This window comes from Nannospalax galili, unplaced genomic scaffold (genome assembly GCF_000622305.1).
Source record: "Nannospalax galili isolate Female #2095 unplaced genomic scaffold, S.galili_v1.0 scaffold362, whole genome shotgun sequence".
Taxonomy (NCBI): Eukaryota; Metazoa; Chordata; class Mammalia; order Rodentia; family Spalacidae; genus Nannospalax; species Nannospalax galili.
This window is the reverse complement of record NW_008348785.1, coordinates 758,945-781,444: the sequence shown is the minus strand read 5'-3', so window position 1 is coordinate 781,444 and position 22,500 is coordinate 758,945. Positions and strand designations below refer to the sequence as shown.

The 22,500-nt window shown below is 45.9% G+C and overlaps 1 protein-coding gene across 1 annotated transcript in view; it reads right to left on the bottom strand.

Moving 5' to 3' along the window:
• Adam12 (ADAM metallopeptidase domain 12) overlaps positions 1-22,500 on the bottom strand; it is a gene marked incomplete at its 5' end in the record, with an annotated part of 371,815 nt that overhangs the window by 272,301 nt on the left and 77,014 nt on the right. The gene's annotated exons all lie outside the window — the stretch shown is intronic.

Here is a 22,500-nt window from a genome sequence, read left to right as displayed (position 1 = left end):
AGGCAGGCAGGCAGGCAGACAGGCAGGCAGGCAGGCAGACAGGCAGGCAGGCAGGCAGGCAGGCAGACAGGCAGACAGACAGACAGACAGACAGGCAGGCAGGCAGACAGTCAGACAGACAGGCAGGCAGGCAGGTAGGCAGACAGGCAGACAGACAGGCAGGCAGGCAGACAGGCAGGCAGGCAGGCAGGCAGACAGGCAGGCAGGCAGACAGGCAGACAGACAGACAGACAGGCAGGCAGGCAGACAGGCACACAGACAGGTAGACAGGCACACAGACAGTTGGGCAGACAGGGAGATAGACAGACAGACAGACAGGCAGGCAGGCAGACAGTCAGACAGACAGACAGACAGGCAGACAGTCAGACAGACAGGTAGACAGGCACACAGGCAGGCAGACAGACAGACAGACAGACAGGTAGACAGGCACACAGTTGGGCAGACAGGGAGATAGGCACACAGACAGACAGGCAGGCCGGCAGACAGTCAGTCAGACAGACAGGCAGGCAGGCAGGTAGGCAGGTAGGCAGGCAGACAGGCAGGCAGGCAGGTAGGCAGACAGGCAGACAGACAGGCAGACAGGCAGGCAGGCAGACACTACATTTTAATTTACGTTTTCAATGCTAGGCTACTATTTGCATCTGGAAATCGCTTTCCCTCCATTCTATAACCTAAGATACCACAGTTTTTTGGTTCATTTCTTCCTCTGGTTAGAGAAAGCATACTCCTCCAGCCCAGGCCCAGGTAGGGCTTTTGGCCCCCTGTCCCAGTTCTTGATCCCCTTGTTCCTCATTAGTGTGAACTAATTAATTCTTACACCTGTAACACACAGTTCCAATGTTGCAGTTACAGCATTCTAAGGCCTTCTGCCTGTGACACTGGGGTTGGAGCTCAGCGTGACAGGCAAGCCACCACCCCCCAGCCCCAGGGAGCCGAATCATCTTATTCATCTGTTGTGTTGGATAAGATGACCACCGACACTCCTCAGCCTGGCTCCCAGCACCCTCAGCTCCCTGAAGAGGGCTCAGAGACCTTCTGCTCCATTCCCTTGTACGTCAGTAATTAAGAGCCTGAAACAGGACAGAGAGCTGCCACCTGGGGCCACTAGAAGCGGACCCCAGGACTTATTACAAAATGGCCTCAACAAAAAATACAAGGTGAAGGGTGGGTGGAAACCCTAGGCCACCAGTAAGGGGCAGTGCTGGACAGAGGCAGGCTGGGGGGTTCCAGAAGTTTTGCTTCTGAGCCCTGCCTTCTTTCGATTCTTATTGCCCCTGGGCTAGGGGACTGGACCCTGGACCTGGTGGTGACCATGGTAGCCAAAACTGGGTAGTGACATAATGATTTGGGGACAGGACAGTATGGTGACATGATAGTTCATAGACAAGACCATTTGGTGACTTGTGACCTGGGGACAGGCCCATGTGGTGATGTAATGGTTTGGGGACAGTACACTGTGGTGGCATGATAGTCTGTAGACAGGATCCCATGGTGACAGGTGGCCAGTGAATAGGACTGGGTGTTTTTATCAGGCTGCTGAAATCAGCCTCCAACTGGGACTTAGCTGACAGCCGCCCAACAGGCTGTGACAGTGGGCCCTCAGGTCTGTCTGCCCTCTCACCTCTTCATCTCTTTAAGTAGCAAGAAGAGGCAGACTTATCCACCCACATGGTCACCTGCTCATGGCTCAGCGACATGAGGGGACAATGTTCTCAGATGAGAACTTGCCATCAGCCATTCCCTGTGGGGTCTATGAGCACCCCTGGAGCCCTAACATCAGCATCTGGCACAAAGGAGCTCCGCCTCTTGGTACTTCTGAAAACGAGGGTCCTTGATGAGGAGTGTCATTATGTATAGAAAGCCTGACTTGATATTAGGACTCAGATCTCGTTAGAAACCTCGATGCCTGTCCAACAGCTCAGAAGCTGAGTATCTCGCCTTCCAGGAACACTGCAGGTACAAAGCCCAGAACAATCTGTCTCCCTCTAACAACAAAACTATAGTAACAGTACTAAGAACTACTTCATCTTTTCTTGAAAAACAGTGTGGGAAAGCATTCAAACTAGAGGGCTGTCCACAGCTGCAGTGTGGCCACAGCCTGCGGTCCAGTCGTTCCATCCACGGGCCTCAGTTTCCTCACTAGGAAAATGGGGATAACACTTTCTTTGTCTACAGAAGAATAATGTTGTCCATACACCATCCCAGGAAATCATGAATATGTGAGCTCATTTGATGAACAGGACTGTGAAGGCATGATTAGGAGGAAGGACCTTGAGATAAAGATGCTGTCTGGGAATATTCAGATGGGCACAGGGTAATCACGAGGAGCCTTAAAAGCAGTAAGTTTTCCATTGGTTGCTGGAGTCAGAAGAGACGGGACCAGGGAGGGATCTGACCAGTATTGCTCAATTTTCAAAAATTTGTACATATTGTGTGTGTGTGCGCGTGCACATATGCACGGGTATGCGTTCGTGAGTATGAGGATATATGTGTTTGGGTGCACATGAAAGTGTACACATATGTATGTAGAGACCAGAATCCAACCTTGGTGTTTTTTCTAAAGAGCCATTTACCTGTTTTGGGGGACAGGGTTTCTTCATTGGCCTGGGGCTCACTGATTAGGCGAGGCTGGCTGGCCAGCAAGCCCCAGGGAGCCTCTTGGTTCTGCCTCCCCAACACTGATATTACAAGTATGCACCATCCCACCCAACTTACACACACACACACACACACACACACACACACACACACACACACCATGTCGCGCGCACACACACACACACACACACACACACACACACACACACACACACGGTTTCAGGAGCTCAAACTCAGATCCTCATGCTTCCACAGCAAGCACTTTACTGACTGGGCCACTTCCCCAGCCCCGCCTTGCTCGCTTTGAAGATAGAGAAGAGATTAGACACTTTGGCACAAAGAACTGACTTTGGCCATACCTTCAAGGAGCAGAAATAGATCCTGCCGTGGTGTCTGCTGCAGAGCTAGCGTGCCTCATTGCCTTCTTTATCCTGTTGGGGTTTGGAGCTGGGTATCACCTTGCCTACTGGACTAGCACCCATCACAGCAGTACTCAGAACTATGGAATGAAGATTGCTAATGGTCAGGTGTGGTGGTGCACACCTTTCAGACCAGAACTCAGGAGACAGAGGCAAGTGGATCTCTGTGTGATCAAGGCCAGCCTGGTTTACATAGGAAGTTCCAGGCCAGCTGGGGGCTACAGTGAGACCCTGTCTTAAAAATCAAGTAAAAACAACAGCAGAGGAGGAGGAAGAGGAGGAGGAGGAGGAGGATGAGAAAGGAGGAAGGAAGGAAGGAGGAAGGGAGGAGGAGGAGGAGGAAGCAGAAGCAGATTATTATCACAAAGGGATCTGAGTGGTAAAACAGCCCAGTCATGAACAGAACTGCGGTTTCCCAGCAGAACAGCGATGACACACCATCTTACTTGATATTTACTGCAGTTTACCCAAATGGTACTTCTTTTATAAGCTTTTTGTATTTAGCTCTAGATGAGTATAATAAATTGTTTTCCTTTAAGTTTTCATAAAGGAATGTTATATGTTTATTAATTGAAGGTCTATTTATGAGTCAGGCACCCAGCCAGTCTTGGATTGAAGACTGGAAGCAAATTTGCTTTTCCCTTTCTTCCATATGGAAAGGTGGTTTTACAGAAGCCGAACGTGACCAGTGTCACAGAAGCAGATAGAAGGACACAAAACCCTACACGAATACAGCACAAAAGATAGGACTGTGCTTCATCTTGATTTGAAATAGTTTAAATGTAATACTTCCCAGGATGTGCTTACTGATACAATCAGGGTATTAAAACATTATAGGATGGAACGAAGAATTGTCTGGAGAGATGGTTCAGTGGTTAAGAGCACTGACTGCTCTTGCAGAGGACCTGGGTTTGATTCCCGGGACTCACATGGTGGCTAACAACCATCTATCACTCTAGTTCCAGAGGACTCTGACACCCTCTTCTGATCTCTGAGGGCATTGCACAACATGGGTGCACTTACATACACTCAGGCAATATACACATAAAATAAAAATAATAAATAAAATATATTATTAAAAATAACTGCTTTGGGGGAATGACCTACATAGCCGTATAAAACACCACGAGCTGTAAAATAGCACACTGTATATATTAAACAGAAAGCTTGGTTTCCAATTCGAAGTTCATTTATCAACTAATCTGATGTCTGGAAACACTGGTGTACCACGTTCCCCCACCCCCCACAACACCATTTCAAAACTGTCAGTCAGAGGAAGTTAATAGCTTAAGTTGCTGGTTTGTTTGCACGCAAGCTGTCTCCTAGAGAGAATGCCCCATTCCCATGTTGACTGAGAGCCGTTTATAAAGCATCACTGTAATCTCTTTCAAATAAACATTAGCAGAATATAACAAGCCCTTTAAAGAGGGCTGCTATCGATCACAGCAACACTGCTGAGCTGCTATGGACTCTGAGAAGCCAAGTGCAAACAAGTTCTCCTATTACAAACAGAATTACAGCTAACTGCTAAGTTTGTGTAAACCCATTCTAACTGTACCACGAAAACTCATGCTCTGAGCTTAATACAGATCTTGCAAAGAGAATTCACACGTCGTGATGCTCAGACAGAAACTGAATAATGACTTTCACCAACTTTTCCCTCTGTCTGCTGGTTTCTTGGAGCCTCTGATTCAGGAGATAGAAGGGACAGGAAGGTAAGGAGAGGGGTGTAGGCTGATGCTGGTAGAGGAGGTCCTCTGGCATTGGAAGAATGGAGGACAGGTGTGTGGGTGTGCTGGCTGCAGCCCTGGTCCCAGCCCCGCGGACTTAAGAGCAAGTGCAGGGCTCAGCGACTCCAGGTCTAAGAAACCTCTCATTTAACTGGGCTGGAAGGATGTTCTATGTTTTACAGACATAGTTTTCCATCTCCAACCCAGCTGAGTCCTGGGACAGAGCAGTTCTCCTTTGGTATCCTCTGCTAAATGAAAACTGGGTTCAACTCTTCCTGGTAAGACATCAGTGGATTTGCGAAGGCCTGTGGCATGTATGGGGAACTTGGTTCTTTACACAGAAGAGCTTCTACCACAGATCTTTAGCTGCCCCCTGTCTCCTGAGTCCAACATACACCCTGAAAGTCAAGACCACAGATCTCCCACCAGGATATCTCACCCCTCCCCCAAACATCTCCAAGGACATTCCCCATCTTGTGATCCCCACCTTCTCCCCTTTTGCAATCATTTTCCTTCTGGAACACACTGGTACTGTCTTGGGACCATCTCTCTCTTATCTCTATACTGAATTAATACATGGGGGCTGTGATTTCTTTTGGGGTCTACCAACAATTCTCTTTTCATGCATGGTCCTCAACCCACCACCATCACCACCCCAAGCTACCCTCTCTTAGTCAGTCTTAAACAGATGTCCCTATGCCTGTGTCTAGTCTCTGTCCTGATAGACCTACAGTAAGTTGAAAATATCCTAAACTGAAAATGCATCCAGTACACCTGATCACTACACCCAATCACTACACCCGATCACTACACCGGATCACTACACCCGATCTATACACCCAATCAATACACCCATCACTACACCCGATCACTACACCCGATCACTACACCCGATCTATACACCCGATCTATACACCTGATCTGCTTTCTTCATTACTTTCTTTGTTGCTTTGATAAAATATCCTGACAAAAGGGAGAAAAGAGTTTATTTTGACCCACGGTTAGAAGTTATAGTCTGTCATGGAGGGAGGTCATGGAGGCAGGGTCTTGGGGCTGCTGGTCATATGATATCCACAGTCAGAAACCAGAGAGTAAGGAATGCTGGGGCTCAGCTCACTTTCCTCTCTTATACAGTCCTAGATCCTAGCCCAGGGAATGGTGCCACCCACAGTGGGCAGGTCTTCCCATCTTAACCTTATCAAGATAATCCCTCAAGGCACACACAGAGGCCATCTCCAAGGTGATTCTAGATCTCATCCAGTTGGTCATTTAGATTAACCATCACATAGGCTGTCCTCAGAGTTTACAGCAGCACATTGTAGAATATGGTATGTTTCCTCTTGCGATCTTCACACAGACTTGCTGGGAGCTGCACCTGTTTGCTGATGCCCAGAGAGGATCATACCATGATGCTTGTCCAGGGAAAGAGCAAAACCCAAAACTCAGAGCACAGCCTCTGCTGAGCACATATTGCTTTTGTGCCACCACTGAAACGTTCTAAATTGAACCACTGTACATTAGGGCCATCTGTGCCCTGTTCTCCAATCTGTTTATTAATGCAGTTTTCAACACTTCTCTCCCCCGCCCTGGGTCTGAAGCTCTGCTACCCTTGCAGCCCATGAACCTTAATCTGCCCTTTCTTCTCCCAACTCAGCATTCCAGAGCAGGCGAGGGACCAGGTAATAAGCACTTCAAGCTTGGTGACGCACACGGTCCCAGTCGTGGTCCTCCCACTCTGCCACTGTGCCTCAAAGCAGCCATAGATAACACAACATGGCTGTGTTCTAATAACCCTTAATTATGGACAAGAAAATGTGAATTTCTATATGTCATGAAATCCTATTCTCCCTTTATTTTCCAACAGTCATTTGAAAAGATTAAAAAAAAAGAAAAACTCTCTGGGGCTGGGGAAACAGCTCAGCGGTTAAGGGCACTGACTGCTCTTGCAGAGGACCCGGGTTCAATTCCCAGCACCCACATGGCGGCTATGAATCATCCTTAACTCCAGTTCCAGGGGAATCTGAAACCTTCTTCTGACTTCTGCGGCATTTCACGACACAGGTGCACTCACATACATGCAGGCAATACACTCATATGCATTAAAAAAAAAAAAAACCCTCTCAATTTTAAACAAGTACAAAAATCACATAGGGATGCTGTTGAAAGTCTGTAGAGTTGCTGTGGTGTTTCTGGCTCTTCAGGGCTGGAGTACAGCCTGCCCGAGCATCTACATCTTGTGTATGCATACATGCATATGTGTGTGTGTGCGTGTGTGTGTGTGTATGCGTGTGGACTGTCTGGGTATGTGCAGGTACGTGTGTGTGTGTGCGTGTGTGTGTGTGTGTGTGTGTGTGTGCATGCATGCACATTGTAAGCCAGAGATGGACACCGGGTGATTCTTTGATCACTCTGCATCTTCTTTTTTTGTGTAAATTTTTAATTGAATTCTTGTGTATTACAGAACATCTCAATCATCTTTTTATCCCCTTCCCCACTGGCACCCTCCCATAGGCTCCCCCCACTGATGGAATTCATGCATTCTGTCATTTATGTTAAGGATCATCGTGTCAAGTTAGCATCCCTAGGTGTCCCCCAATGCATCTTACTTTTTAAGACAAGGTCTGTTCCTGAACCTGGAACTCACCCATTGGCTAGACTGGCTGCAGCAACACCCAGGATCTCCTGGGGTCCTCTGGTTCCCCAGTGCTGATATTTCAGACACACACCACAGCACCGGGCTTTCTACATGAGTGCTAGGGCTATGAACTCAGGGCCTCATGAATAAGGACTGAACGAACCATCTCACCAGGCTGGCATTGGTATCTCTAACAGGTTCGTGTGAGATGCTGAGGCTGCTGGTCCAGGAACCACGTTTTCAGAACATCTACACTCAGCTGTGCAACGCGGGCTGGTGACTGTGAGGCTTCAATGGCCTGCAGCCATTGCTGGCTCTGTCCCACTTGGCTATCCATGTGTTCAGTGGCTAAAACATCTGAGTGAGGAGAGTCAGCAGCTCCAGATTTTCAACTTCTTAGAAGAGGAAAAATATCAGAAAAATGTCAGCCCTGGATTCGCACTTTCTAGCTATGACTAAGGAGAGGTTGCCAAGCACTGCAGGGCTCCTTCATGTCTTTTGCATTCATACAAGAAGCCCAAGGGGCTGAGGCTATCTATCACACTAGACCTGGGCCCTTCTCCAGTTGAGCCTATGAGTACATTTGAAGTTGCAATCCTTGGCCTGAAGTCAAACAGTATTGTATAGTATAAATCAAAACAGCTATGAGAGGGGTTTGAATGGTCTCATCACAAAGAAATGGTCAACACTTGAGATGCTGTAGGCAGTCAATATCTTGAGTTGATCATTAGACAATGGTCACTTCTTCTGAAATTTCTTACTGTGCCCAGTAAATATGTACAATGATCTGTCAATAAGAATAAAGTTTAGGGGCCAGCAAGACGGCGCCATTGGTAAAGGTGCTTATGACGTAAGCCTGACAACTTGAATTTGATCCCTGGAACTCACATAAAGGTGGAAGGAGAGAATCAACTCCTTCTCACCTACACATAGGTGCTGTGACACCTGTGCTCCCCCACATACGCACATATCATACACACATGATATAACAGGCAAAAATTTTTTAAAAATATTTTATTATTTTTATTTCATATGTATGACTGTACTGCCTGCATGTATGTGAGTGCACTTGTGTTATGCAATGCCATGGAGGTCAGGAGAGGGTTTCGGATTCCCCTGGAACTGGAGTTAAGGTCAGTTCGTAGCTGCCATGTGGGTTCTAGGAATCAAACCCGGGTCCTCTGCAAAAGCAGTCAGTGTTCTTAACTGCTGAGATAATAGGCAAAATATTTTTAAAAATAAAATTTTAAGGGGCTGGAGTGACGGTTCAGCAGCTGAGAGCACTGGCTGCTCTTCCAGAGGTTCCCAGCACCCACATGGCAGCTAACGATGGTCCATAACTTCAGTTCCAGGGGATCCAATGTCCTCTTCTGGTCTCTATAGACATTGCATGCACATGGTGTACTTAAATCCATGCAGGCAAAGCACTCATACACATAATATCGAAATAAATAAGTACATAAATAATTTTAAAGGATTTAGGAAAAACTAGGCTGTCCATGTACTGTAACCACATGTGGCGTAACTGAATGGGTACCCACTCCTTCCTTCACTCTTCCATCCCCATCCCTTGAGGGCCCCTTAGATCCTCCTATCCTCTGGTTCCCCGACCCCCATCATGGATCCGGAGGACATCTCCTCACCAGTCTCTCCTTCTTGGCTGCACTGTCCTGCCCAGTGTGGAGCTGTTGCCCCTCATGGTAGTACCTCACCGGGGAATGCAGACCATGACACCTCAGCCAACTTGGAGAGTCTACCAGAAACTCAGGCTTTCTTGTATGCAGGGTGCATGGGTTAGAGCTAAGGATGGAACTCAGTGCCCAGTGCGCACAAGGTTTCATCCCCAGTCCTGGAGAAAGTCACAGGAAGGAAGAGAGATGGAGGAAAAATGAGGCAGGAAACGGTGGAACCCACTGAGAGGAGGAAAAGCCATCAGAGGTGAGAGGGCTCGAACCCCAGCAAGAAACATAATAATGGGCCAGTACTTTGTGATTTATGCTATTGATGCATTATGAAATGTCCCTCATTTCTTCCTCAAATATTTACATGACAGATCCTGACACCATGCTAAATACAAGCTACGTTCATGACCAATCTTGATCTTTGCTACACAGTTCAGAATCATTAAGATATCTTAGACCTAAAACATGGCTATATTAGCTATGGAATTGCTGATACTGTGTTGACAAGTTAGGTACTTAAATTCATCATTAACAAAGAGAATTCTCAGGACAAAAAAGAAAGTCTAATCCTGCTGAGGGTAAGGCTAGAAGATCATGCCTGTGTGCTTACCGAGGCCTTAGTGTGTCTGGCCTATGTATTGGTTACTTTTTTGTTGCTGTGAATAAACACAATGGCCAAGGCAGCTTATAGAAAGAAGCATTTATTTGGCTTATGGTTCCAGAGGGAGAGTCCAAAATGGTGGATTGGGCATAGCGAGGAAATCCTGGACCAAAACAAAACTGAAAATCGATAGAGCAAACATCGAATCCGGTAGCTCCATGCCCAATGTCTGGGACTTTAGTTCCAAAGCACCTTTAGCTTTGTCTGCAACATAAATCTCTCTCTTGGGCTGATATCGCTGCCTGTATACAGCTCTCCTTGGCAAATAGCTCAGGGCTCTGGCATCACCAGAGCTTGGGGTCTTGGAGTCTCCACTGCAGCTGGGCTTGACTGTCACTGCTTTACCCTGTGGCCCCTCAGGCCTCTCGGCTTTCCAGGGCCTTCTTTATGCAGGAACACCTCTGCCGTATGCTGCCAGGCCTCAGTGGTGCTCTGAAACCATGGAGGAAGACTCAATGACCCCCTTATCTTGCATCCTTCAAGCTTCTGAAGCCAGCACCACATTAATGACACTGCCAAATTCAGTCAGAAGCTTGGGATGGACCTTTGCTGCCCTTCATTCACATTACTGGCAGTTTTTGTATGTTGTGGTTTTCTAGGAGCAGAAAACTCCTTAGGCCTTTTCATTTCACAAGCTGCAAGTTTAGCTGGGTGGGGTCTTGCCCTGAGGGTGCTCTTCCCATTGTTCAAGTATAAGTCTGGAGGCCTCTCCTTAAAGTCCCTAATCTCTTTATCAATGGGAGCGTCTCTTCCAGGACAGCCTTGACTGCCACATTAAGCTTCCTTTCTTTTCCTCTCCAAACTGTACATTCTGCAATTCTTTTTGTCCCATTTGCTCTTTTTTATTGTAGATCTGCATAATATTCATCATTATTAACCATGCTACAAATTCAACAATAGGCTTTTTGAAATTTCTTCTGCTAAAGAAATTGGTTCATTACTTTAAAAAATATTTTATTATTTTTTTACATGTATGACTGCATTGCATGCATGTATATAAGTGCACACATGTTGTTCAATGTCCACAGAGTTCAGAAGAGGGTGTTGGATCCTCTGGAACTGGAGTTACAGATGATTGTTAGCTGCCATGTGGGTGCTGGGAATTGAACCCAGGTCCTCTGTGCACTCTTAACCCTCTGCCCTCTTAATCACAGAGACATCTCTCCAGCCCCATTCATTACTTTTTAATTTAGTCTCAGGCAACTCTTAGGCCTTGACAGACTGTAGCCAGAGTCTTTGACAAAATATCCCTGTTGCTGTTTAAGGCCTTGTTGCCTTCTCTGTCTGGAACATCTTGAGCCAGGCCTTTTCCAGGAGGGCCCAGTAAGCTCTTCTTAGAGCGTTCAATCACTTTTCAAGTCCAAACTTCCAGTGTTTTCTGTATTCCTCCAAAACACATGGTCAGGTAATTCACAGCAACAGCCCACTCTCTGGCACCAACTTCTGCATTAGTTTTCTGGTGCCGTGACTAAAAACAATGACCAAGGCAACTTCTAGAATGAAGAGTTTATCCAGAGGGATAAGAGTCCATCATGGCCGGGAGGCACGGCAGGAGGCAGCTGGGAACAGAGAGCTGAGGTCTCACATCTTCAAGCAGGCTCAGGAAGCCGTGAACTCTCAAAGCCTACCCCCAGTGATGTGCTTCCTCCAGCAAGACCACAGCTCCTAAACATCCCACAGCAGCTCCACCAACTAGGACCAAGTGTTCAAATGCTTGGAGCCTATGGAGGATATTTTCATTCAAGCCACCACAGCCCATGTGAAACTGGACCATAAGGGTGGAAACGGGATAGCAGTTACACAGTCACTGTGGGAACTCCAGGGTATGGACCAGCATGGCATCAGCTGGCTGGAGGGGGATGAGACAGAGGATATAGTCAGGGCTGTGCCGTCACATCCCACCTCCTCCACTAGGGTTCACTCATTCCCAGGGGAGAAGGAAAGAATTGCTTTAGTCTTGGGAAGGACCTTACAAAAAACAGTACAAAACTAGGCAGAGTCAATTTAAGGGGCGATAAAACTAAATGATGTCAGGCTGATAACAGGAGAAAGAGAGAAAGGGGCAAGTCAGCTGACAGAGCCAGTATGTGGGTGTGAATAATTTATAACTGACCAACAAGTCTCCTAACTGATGGAAACCAAAATCCCATCATTTCTTAGAGCTGGAATGTCATAGGGATTCCTAAGAAACAATCCTGTTGAAAAATCTTTTTCCTATTGAAAATCTTCTATTGTAAGAATTTAAGAGAATTCAGAAGTTTCTAGATGAATTACTAAGAGATAGTCTGTGTAAACTAAATTGTGGGGAGGGGCTGTGGGGAGGGTGTTTACCTTAAGTATGAGGAAAGATCTTACCTAAAAGTTGTGCTGAAATAAAAAATTTAAAAACTCCTATATGCGCATTAAGTTGAAATGAAAGATCTCCATGCTAAATTCTTATCGATAGAAAATCCAGGCTCAGCAGAGGATGAAAGTGGTCATTAAAACCCACCAGTAGCTCCATGGGAAACTAGAACTCATCTTTCATGACTGTCTCTTCCTCCCCACAAATAAACTCGAAGCACGCTGAGCAAGGGCAGAACCTGAGCTCCATCACTTGCTACAGGGGGACTTAGTGCTATTCAACCTGAGCTCCAGTTTCCTCACCATGAACACGACGTACCAGCAGGAGGGTAAAGTACACAGCTCCTACTGACACTTGGGCAGGCTCTCACATGGGCAGCACTTTCGGGGACTGTCAGCAAAGGCCACACCAGTGGTTCCACCGGGTCCCACTTCTGTCGCTTTTGTCTGGGAATAGTTTTGTCCTTCAATTACCACAACACTCCTGTTTTTATATCCTTGTTTTCATTTTGCAGGAAACCCTAACATCGCAAACTCACAGACCATGTCTTTCTGTTCAGTTAGCAGAATCGAGAAGAGCCACTCATAAGAACCTCATAAAAACCGACAACTGAAGTTATGTGGATAGGTAAAGAGTATAATAAAGCCAGTGGGAAAAGTGGAGAGGACTTTATGCCTCTGTACAGCGAGAACCTGCACTTCCCGCCCCGGTTCTACCCGCACAGGTTTTAAAAATGTGTTACCCCAGAAAAAGACTAGGAAGAGAGCCGAACTGAAACAGAGCAATCATCATCATATATGCAAACATACATGTGCATGATGAACACAGAAATATGCCTGTACACATGCCTGCACACATGTGCATACAAGTACACATGCATGCACATATTCATAGGCGTGTATATAAGCACATGCATGAACAGACATGCACGTGTGTGTACATGTGCTCGAATGCATGCACACATGTGCATACACACAGACACATGCATACACACATGCACATATGCACACAAACATGCTCATGTGTGTACACACAGTGCTCACACAGAGGAAAATCCTGCACCTATGTACTTCCTCTTTTACAACCCATCAAGTCCTGGCAGCTGGAGGTCAGGAGAAGCTGGGCCTGGACAGAGAAGCAGGCTCATGCCCATCCCCATGTGGAAACAAGTGAGAAACAGGTCCAAACCATATTTATGTTTGCTATACAATGTCTTGTTTCTTATTTTAAAACTTCATTTATTATTTTTATATTATGTATATGCGTGTATTGCCTGCATGTACGTAAGTGTGCCCATGTCGTGCAATGCCCGAGAAGGACAGAAGAGACTGTCGGATTCGAACCTGGGTCTTCTGCAAGAACAGCTATCTCTCCAGCCCCATGTCTTGTTTCTTATTTTAAAATATTTTAGTAGCTAACGAGAAAGCTAATAAAAGTTAACACCTTCCAGGAATGCTGGGGGGAGGGAGGGAGGCTACACACCTGTTCTACTTCCCCCCCAGACTGGTGGCTGTCTAGGCATCTGTCTATACTGGCTCTGGAACCCAGTCAGGTCTATAGGGGTCTCCTTAAAATGTAGGCACTTGGACTAGCACTGGTATGAGCATCTAATTTAGAGTCCATGAAACCCCGTCTCCCCTTTGACCTGTACTCTCCAGGTCTATAAATTCCATCCAGGAGAACATTAGCTGAGCTGCTGTGATCCCAGTGTGACCCTGAGTTCTCTTCCCTAGAGCTGCTATTGGTCCAGATTTCCCCACCTGGGTCCTGCTCCGCTGGCTTTTTACTGAACTGCAGGCCGTGTCACTTTACCTACAGATTTATCCTGTGAGTCGTGACCTACAGGTTCAAATTATTGAGACCTTTTAATGCTACGATTCTTCCCACTAACCTGGTAGCTGCCTAGGGCCATGCCACATTTATTAAAGTATGAAATGCCAGTGGTGGTGGGATGCCAAGAAATGGGCATTTTCATACACAGCTGGTAGAAGTGTGAATTGGTCCAACCTTCCAGGAAGCAATCTGGAAATCGTTATCATACTCCTTAGAAATGTGCATAGCTTTAAGTCAACAATTCCACTCCCAAAAATTCATCTAGGGGAAATAAGCAGAAACACTCACAGGTATAAGCTGCAAGACGTTTGGCCAGGCTCACAGTGAAAAGTCAGAGCACCCCTGCAGGCCTCCCCAGAGGAATGGTTACAAAATGACCCAGGAACCCTAAAACATGCTACTCATTAAACCACCATTCAAGGGTGCAGGAGTTTTGCTTCCGACCATGAGCTTTAGCTATGTGAACCCCTCTTCTCCCTGGAAACAGCTAGAAAAAATGGGAAAACAGTTTGAAACTGTACTTGAAAGTAATGGAGAATTGTACAGTAATCCAGCCCTGTGGGACCGTGACCCAAGTAGAGAAAGAAAGTCAAGATTAAGTCAAGAATTGAGGGCTAGCTTTCCCACTGAAGGCATCCGTGGACCTTAAAAGAGGAAGCTGAGAGGGTGAGACCCTGGGTAGAGCTTTCTACAGACAGAACTGGGTAGGAGAGCTGCTAAGAAGCAGCACTGATGACGTCCCCTCTGGCCGGGATAGCAAACCTCTGTACCCTAGGAAAAGAGGCAGCGGACTGGCCTGGAGCGACTAAACCACCTCAGTCCCTGCTCACAAGCACCTATAGCTTAGGCACCTGTCAAGACCCAAAATGAACTGATAGGAGACCAGCGTCAGAGCCACGGGGGCTCCTTCAGCCAGACCACTCTCTTTCCTCTTTTCCCCAGAATAAGCATAACACTAAGTGCAGTAACAGAGAGTGCAATCCCTGTGTTTCTACGGTGAGGTATAGAGACCGGAGGATCCCAGAGCTTACAAGTCAGTGAGCCTGGGGTACACAATTCACTGGAGTACATGTTAGTGAGCGCCAGGAGACCCTGCCTCAAACAAGGTGGGAGGGGAGGCCTGACACCTGAGGTTGTCCTCTGACTTCCACAGGAGTGCTGGGGCATGTATGAGCCCACGCTCACACACATACCTCACATACACAATAAGAAAAAAACCCAAACCGCTGAAACACCATTTGAACATTTCTGTTATTGACATACAAAGCTCAATTTTATTTACTGCAGAAGGTATTAGCCTAGACCTTCACATTATCTTATAAATAGAAAACAAAAACCTTCTGACCCTGCTGGAGAATGGCACTCTATACAGGAACCTCAAGATCAGTATGTTAGAGCCCTGATGTAAACATCCAGAGAGATTTCATGTCAATTCTTTCGTGTTTGGCCATAGATTCACAAACAATATTCCATCCAAACACAGCCAGGGCCCTCCACAAGACCACAGCTCCACCATGATGAAAAATCTCAACATCACAGGGGTCCCAAGGCATCTATCAGCAGGTCTTTAACATTTAGTCTGCTAAATTAAAAACATATTCAAAACATGCATCTGTTTCAATTAAGTAGGTTGAAGTCCGTGGTTTCAACCTGGGGTGATTTTGCCCGTAGGTGAGACACTGTCTGGGACATTTCTGTGGGCTGCACATGTAGGTGAGGGTCACTAATGAAATCTAGAGGGTAGGAACCAGGGAGGTGCTCCTAGTTTCCCTTCCACTGCTGTGAGAGACTGCTCAGGCCAAAAAGCAACCTGAGGAACCAGGGGTTGATTTCAGCTTACAATTCCAGTCTATCATGTGGGGAACTCAAGTCAGGAACTTCAAACGGCCAGTCACATCACATCCACAGAAAAGAGCTGGAGGAAATGAACACATGCTCATACATGTTCAGTTGCTTACAGGTCTGTGCTCAGCTCGGTTTGTCCACTCTTACACTGTTCAGGATTTGCCTAGGGAATGCTGTTGGCTACAAAGGACTGGGCTTTCCAACATCAATTAATCAAGACAATCCCCCACAAACATACCCACAGGCCTACCTAATGTAGACAATCCCTCACTGAGCCTCTCTCCCCCCAGGTAATTCTAGGCTGTATGAAGACGACAATTAAAGCTAAGCAGCACATCGCTGAACATCCCTCAAAGCCCAGAACAGACTCTTCCTGCCCTCAGCAAAGAATAATCCAGCCCAAATGTCAACAGTGCCACAGTGGATGAACTCTAGCTGAGTTTTCCTCCTTTAATAGCTGTATTCAAGCAGATGGCCTATAACTTTGTAAGTACTAAGAACGAACTGGCTCACATAGCTTCCGTTCTTGTTATTTTATTTACATATGCAAACAGATGTGTTATGTACTTTTGAAGACCACCTTCGAATGGGTGAAGAATTTGCCAAAATCTAATGACATTCAACACATGTTGGGTGAATGTAGTTCCATCTAGTCCCAGAAACGACAGCATGCAGGGCAGCCGGCAGACGTGCATTATCTGAAAGAGATTCATTTTCAGGTCTCACGGAAAGGGAGAGTGAGCACATCAGTGGCAAGGAACTATAGTCTCCATGTTTCTAGGTTAAATGGGCAAAAACTAGATCATAGGCCAGAGGGACACAGGATAGCAAAATTGAAGGTCAATGTAAGCGAGCAACAGGATTCCAGAGGAAGGAGGCATGTTTATGCACGGTCAGGGCCTGCAAGGTCCTGTCAAGACCTTGAAGACAACAATCAAGATTGTATTTCACTCTGAGCAAAGCAAAGGCTGGTCCTTTATGAGTCCACTGAGAGACACCCAGAAGATGGGAACCACATTGGTTCAGTCTCCTCCCACCCACACCGCAGACATCGTCCCCTGCAAACTCTCCTGTGTCCTCCCTAATTTGAAGGCACAGTTAATGCCCTGCCTCCTTAAATCAGACTTTATTCTTTGTGACTGGGGTCTAATTACTTAATCATTTTTGAGTTGAAGGAACATGTGTGGGTAGCATGTATCGCGGCTACGGGACAGCTTGAGCCACTTAAGAACAAGTTTCAGTCCAAAGAGTGTACGAAAACATCCTGGTCTTATCTAAAGTTTCAACATTCTCTAGAGAAGCAACAATCTGCAGTGTGTTCTCCACAGGGATTCCTGGGCCATCCCACTCCAATGCTTAAATCAAATAATCATTTGGCTTGATTCTCTTATTGTTCCTCAAACTCTGCTCCCACCCTCCCTCCCCATGCTTTTCCCATTCCAAACTGTCTATTCGGAGTCACCAAGTGTGCTTTGATGCCAAACTCCCCGACTTAACCTTCTGCCTTTAGACCTTCCTTCTCAGAGATGGGGCTCCTGGGAAGCCTGGCTATCATTCCTGGGGTGATCACACATGTACTTCTGGATCTGTGTTCTTTTGTGAGTGAGCTCACGGAGTTCGGGCTGAAAGTGAAAAGTCAGCACTTTTAAAGAGAGTAATTGGTCTTTTATGATATTTTAAACATGATAAACAAGTTTGAGCAAAATAAAACTTACTATGAAAGAAACACAAAGATAGGGAAAGAATTTACCCCCAGATAATCAGTGAGGGTCTGAGGTACAGAAGGGAAGAGGGGTCCCAAGAGCTTGAAATGATCTCTATAAACGTCAGACAAGATGATTTGTGCTCGGTTGTTCTCAAAAAGAACACTGCATTATCCTAAATCGTAACTCATTGCTGGGAAAAAAAAAAGCATTTAGAAAGAAAAGGGCTCTTTAAAGCATCACAGAATGCATCTTCACAGCATGAGGGGCACCCGAAACGTGTGCACTTTTTGTCTTAATACGTAAAATCCTTGCTGCCTTTAATTTCTTCTACTTGGGCACAGTGATAGAGCCCAGAAAGGAGGTGACTTGCAGTGGGGGACAAAGAGAAAACCTGGATGTGGGTCAGAGTGAATGTCAAGGAGAAAAGACTTTACTATGAGAGTAGGACAAAGCGGGACTCTGGTTACCTACAAGTGCACTGAGCCTGGGAAAGTAAGAGACAGAGGGCTAAACTGCATCATTTTTAAAATATCTGCTGTCTTACTTTAGCAAATGTGAAATTAATGGGCTTTTTTGTTTGTTTTTGAGACGGTCTTATGGAGCCCAGGCTGGCCTCAAGCTTATTATGTAGCTGAGAATGTCCTTGAACTTCTGATCTTCCTGCCTTGACCTCCTGAGTACCAGCATTACAGGTGTGCCTCACAATGTCTGGTTTATGTGGTGCTGGGAATCGAACCCAGGACTTCAACAATGTTAGGTAAACACTCTACCAACTGAGCTCCATGCCCCAGTCCTGAAGTTAGTATTTCTTTGCCTACAGCATGACCCCTGGCTGTTTCAGGAAGCACAGATACTTCTCTTCCTGGACCACTTGCCAACATTTGTTGTTAGAGGTCTCTAGCCTTTCTGTGCTTCAGTTGCTCACGCAGAACTGTGACAGGAACTGTGTCCCTGCCACTGTCATACACAGGGACAGCACAGGTAGACTAGCAGGGCTCTTCCAGGCAAACCTGTCATTTCCCTTCTGCTAAGCTGGTCTTGCATGACTAGTGGGAATGTTTAAATAGCTGCTGAGATCATGGGGCAGAGAGATGGCCATTTTCCCAAGAAGGACTGTCAATCGCGTAAGAAAGAGAAGATTCCTGCCGTGTATGCCGCTCTAGGTGCTCATTCTGGGCCGTGGAGAAAGACTTATATTGCTTTTGGGCAATTTTGAAGGCGCTATTCTTTCAGCGAAACTAGGAAAAATGGCAAAGGGAAATTATCTTTAAATAGCCTTTGCAAGGCCAGAGGGCAGGGAAGAAGCAATGTGATGTGTTTGAATGAGGGCCTGCTGCAAGCCGGCTTTGAGGGAGGACAGAGCTGCAGGCTAGACCTCTACTTACCATGACTGCTTTGGTTTCTTGATTCAACATAAATGCTTTAATTTGCATTTCCTGACTGTGAGGCCACTGTCCTAGAATCTACCACACTGACTGCTTTCTGAACGGGCCAAGCTCTCAGGCTGACATATTCCAAAATCCTCCCAACAGGGCGGTGCTGGTTAGTTTTTTATCAACTTGTCACAAACTAGAGTCTCCTGAGATAAGGAAACCTCTTGAGATGGCCTCCATCAGACTGGCCTGTGGGCATGTCTGTGGGGAATTTTCTTTTGCCCCTCTGTGGGTAATGCCATCCCTAGGCAGGTGGGCCTGGGCTGCATCAGAGAGACAGCTGAGCCTAAGCCAGAGGCCGCAAGGCAGCAAGCAGTGCTCCTCCATGGTCTCTGCTTCAGTTTCTGTCTCCAGGTTCCCGCTTGAGCTCCTGCCTTGGCCTCTCTTGATGGACTGTGACCTGTGAGCTAAAATAAACCCTTTTCTGCCCAGGTTTCATGGGTCATGGTGTTTATCACAGCAACAGGGCAGCCAGGAGGACAGTGCCATGCTATGATTGGCAAGAGCCATCCTAGAGGGTCTGCAGCTTGCTCAGTCACACCTCCTCTCGAGACGAGGCCGCCATGCCTTCAGGCGCCCATCCTTTAAGAAGAATTAAATACTTTTATTATTCTTAGGAAATGCTTAAGAGTGACTTGTTTTATATGGTAGGCACATGTTGAGTATTCAAAGACATGTTGAAATTGTTTCCCAAAGTGGTTCCACTAAGGACCTAGAGGAACTAAGCTGATTCTACCCTCGTGAACACTTGGTACACCGAGATCTAAAAGACATGTATTCGTATTATTCTATGTTAAGCTATTTTTAACAGAAGTCCTCACTGAGATCCTGTTCTGCATCTCCCTCCTTTCAGTTTCATAAATTTTGTGAAAATTTTATGAAGAAAATATTTATGATTGAAGGAGATTATTTATGGCCAGGAGAACAGGCCTGTTTTCATTATGAACATCCTTATTTCTAGTCAAGCTTCATATGTCAAATCTATTATAACTAAGAGCGTTAAAGCTCTTCAGATCTGAACCAATGTTTGCAGCATAGCTATATAAATACACACTCATAAATGTGCACACATCTATCCTTTTGCTTTATATAAATTTCTGAATTTATTGACATATATTTCTCTATAGGTTGATATTTAAAGTATATTTCCTAGTCATATGTGGTAGCATATACCTTTAATGCCAGCACCTGAGAAGGAGAGGCAGGTAGATCTTTGGAAGACCGAGGTCAGCCAGTGAGTTCCAGACCAGCTGGGGCTACAGGGAGACCCTGTCTCAAAAACAAATAAATAAAAAAGGTAAAGTGTATCTATTATAAATCACCTATAGGAAGTTTGGCTTCTTAGCTGCATCCCCCCAAATGCTTAAAGTTTGTCATTTAATTTCATTGCAGTGATTGACAGTCTTAGGATTCAGTTTACCATCCTACTTAGCTTCCTGGTCATTAGGACTCTGCTCCCACTTCCCCTTCTTCCTTTCCTTCTTTCCTTCCTTTGACATGTTCTCATGATATAGTCGTGACTAGCCCAGAACTCACAGAGACTCGCCTGCCTCTGCCTCCCGAGTGCTGGGATTAAAGCTGTGAGCTACCAGGCTCTTTCCTTAAAAAAAAAAACAAAAACCCCGAACTTTAATGATTCATCTTCCTTTTCTAATAGCCTCTCATATGACTGTTTTAAACCTTTCAGCGCTTACAGTGAAGTTGAAAACGTACAATCACGTATTCCAATCTCTCTGCTGTCAGTATCTTAACCGCCTTTGGGACAAGCACAATCACAACAGTTTAACTGCATGTTTCTTCCCACAAAGCACTTGTATATTTCATTTCCATATGTTGCAGATTCCTAACCATCTTGTTGGTGTTGTTTTAGAGCATCGGAAGGGTCCCGTCTGCTCCTCCTGTAGTCCCAGGCATCCATCTGGAATCATGTTTGTTCAACCTGAAAACATTCTTTGCATATTTCATATGGTTTGAAAGGAGATGACACTTAATCCTCCCCGATTTGCTGTGTTTATGCAGGTGCCCAAGGAGGCCAGAAGAGGGTATCAGATTCCCTAGAGCTGGAGTTACCGGTGGTTGTGAGCCTCCTGATATGGGTGCTGGGATTCGAACCCAAGTCCTCTGCAAGAGCAGCCAGTGCTCTTAACTGCTGAGCCATCTCTCCAGCCCCTACATTTTTTTTCGTGTATTCAACATTTCCTACTTTCTGTTCTCTCAATTTCCTTCCCATTTTCTTCTCCTTAGCACGTTTCTACTGAAAAGCCAGCCATTCATCTTAAATTCACTCCTTTAAGTCTTCCTTTGTCTAAATGTTTTAAAATTTCCCTCCTGGGCTTTGACTTCCCAGTTTGACCACTGTTAGCTCAGATTAGCCGTTCTCTGCGTCTGTTCAGAGGTTCACTAAGCTTGAAATTAGGAGCTGTTTCTCGTCTCGTCTGGAAATTTCTCAGCCACCCTCTCTTTAGATGTTGCTTGGGCCCCACATTCTCTCTTCACCTTATTCTAGTCCAAGTGCACTGAACTTCGACTTTTCACTCTTAAATATGTTTTCTGTGCTCTGTCCGCTTCCTCCCATTCATTTCCCTTTCTTACTTCCTTTTCGTCCTTTGATCTGTCTTTGAGGTCACCATTCCTAACTTATTTTTATGTTCCAATGATTAATTTTTTTATACATGTTGTGTAGGACTGTCCTCTGACAGAAACTACCTTCCTGAGTTCAACTGTACCCACTGTCCTACAATCTTCACAGCCGGGCTTGACTATTCATACCCTGGGGGTGATAGTCACACCCCCACACGGAGGGAAGGACCAGGAGCATCATGGGATATGGATCCTCACCTCAGAGTGAAGCCGCACCTCCCAACCAACCCGTGGTGAGAAATTCAGCCCTAATTGCACATGGCACAGGGGAGGAGCTGGAAAATATTTTGGGAGAGACTGTGGAGGGGCTCTCTTACTAACGAGCAGCTATTGGGAAGCATCGATCCATGCTTGAGTGAAGACTTTTCAGTTCAGCCTTGGGGGGGTACACCACACTCCTGGAAGTAAACCCTCACCCACTGCTCTGTAAGTAAGGCCAATAAAGTTACTGGTTTCCCAGAGTGCATTTTGGGGAATCAGACCTCAGTTCGTCCTTTGGAACAAAGGAGGAGGGGGTAGACTTTGTTTACATAGCACCCCCCAGAAGGGATTTTAAAAATATTTTCTTTATTATTTTTATTTTATGTGTATACGTGACTGTCTGCATGTAGGTAAGTGCACCCGTGTCGTGCAATGCCCACGGAGGACAGAAGAGGCTGTTGGATTCCCTGGAACTGGAGTTACGGACAGTTGTTAGCTGCTATGTGGGTGCTGGGATTCGAACCTAGTTCTTCTGCAAGAACAGCCAGTGTTCTTAACCGCTGAGCCATCTCTCCAACCCCCCAGAAGGAATTTTAACAAGACATCACATAATTGGGCCATAAACTGTCCAGTGATTCGCTTTTTGCTGTTTCTAAGCAACTATTGAAGTTCTGCATATTTTTCTCCATTTCAGTTATTTTGGATCACACCAATCATAAATTTCAAATTTTTAAAATATTTTTATTTGCTATTAATATTTTTTAAATTTTTAA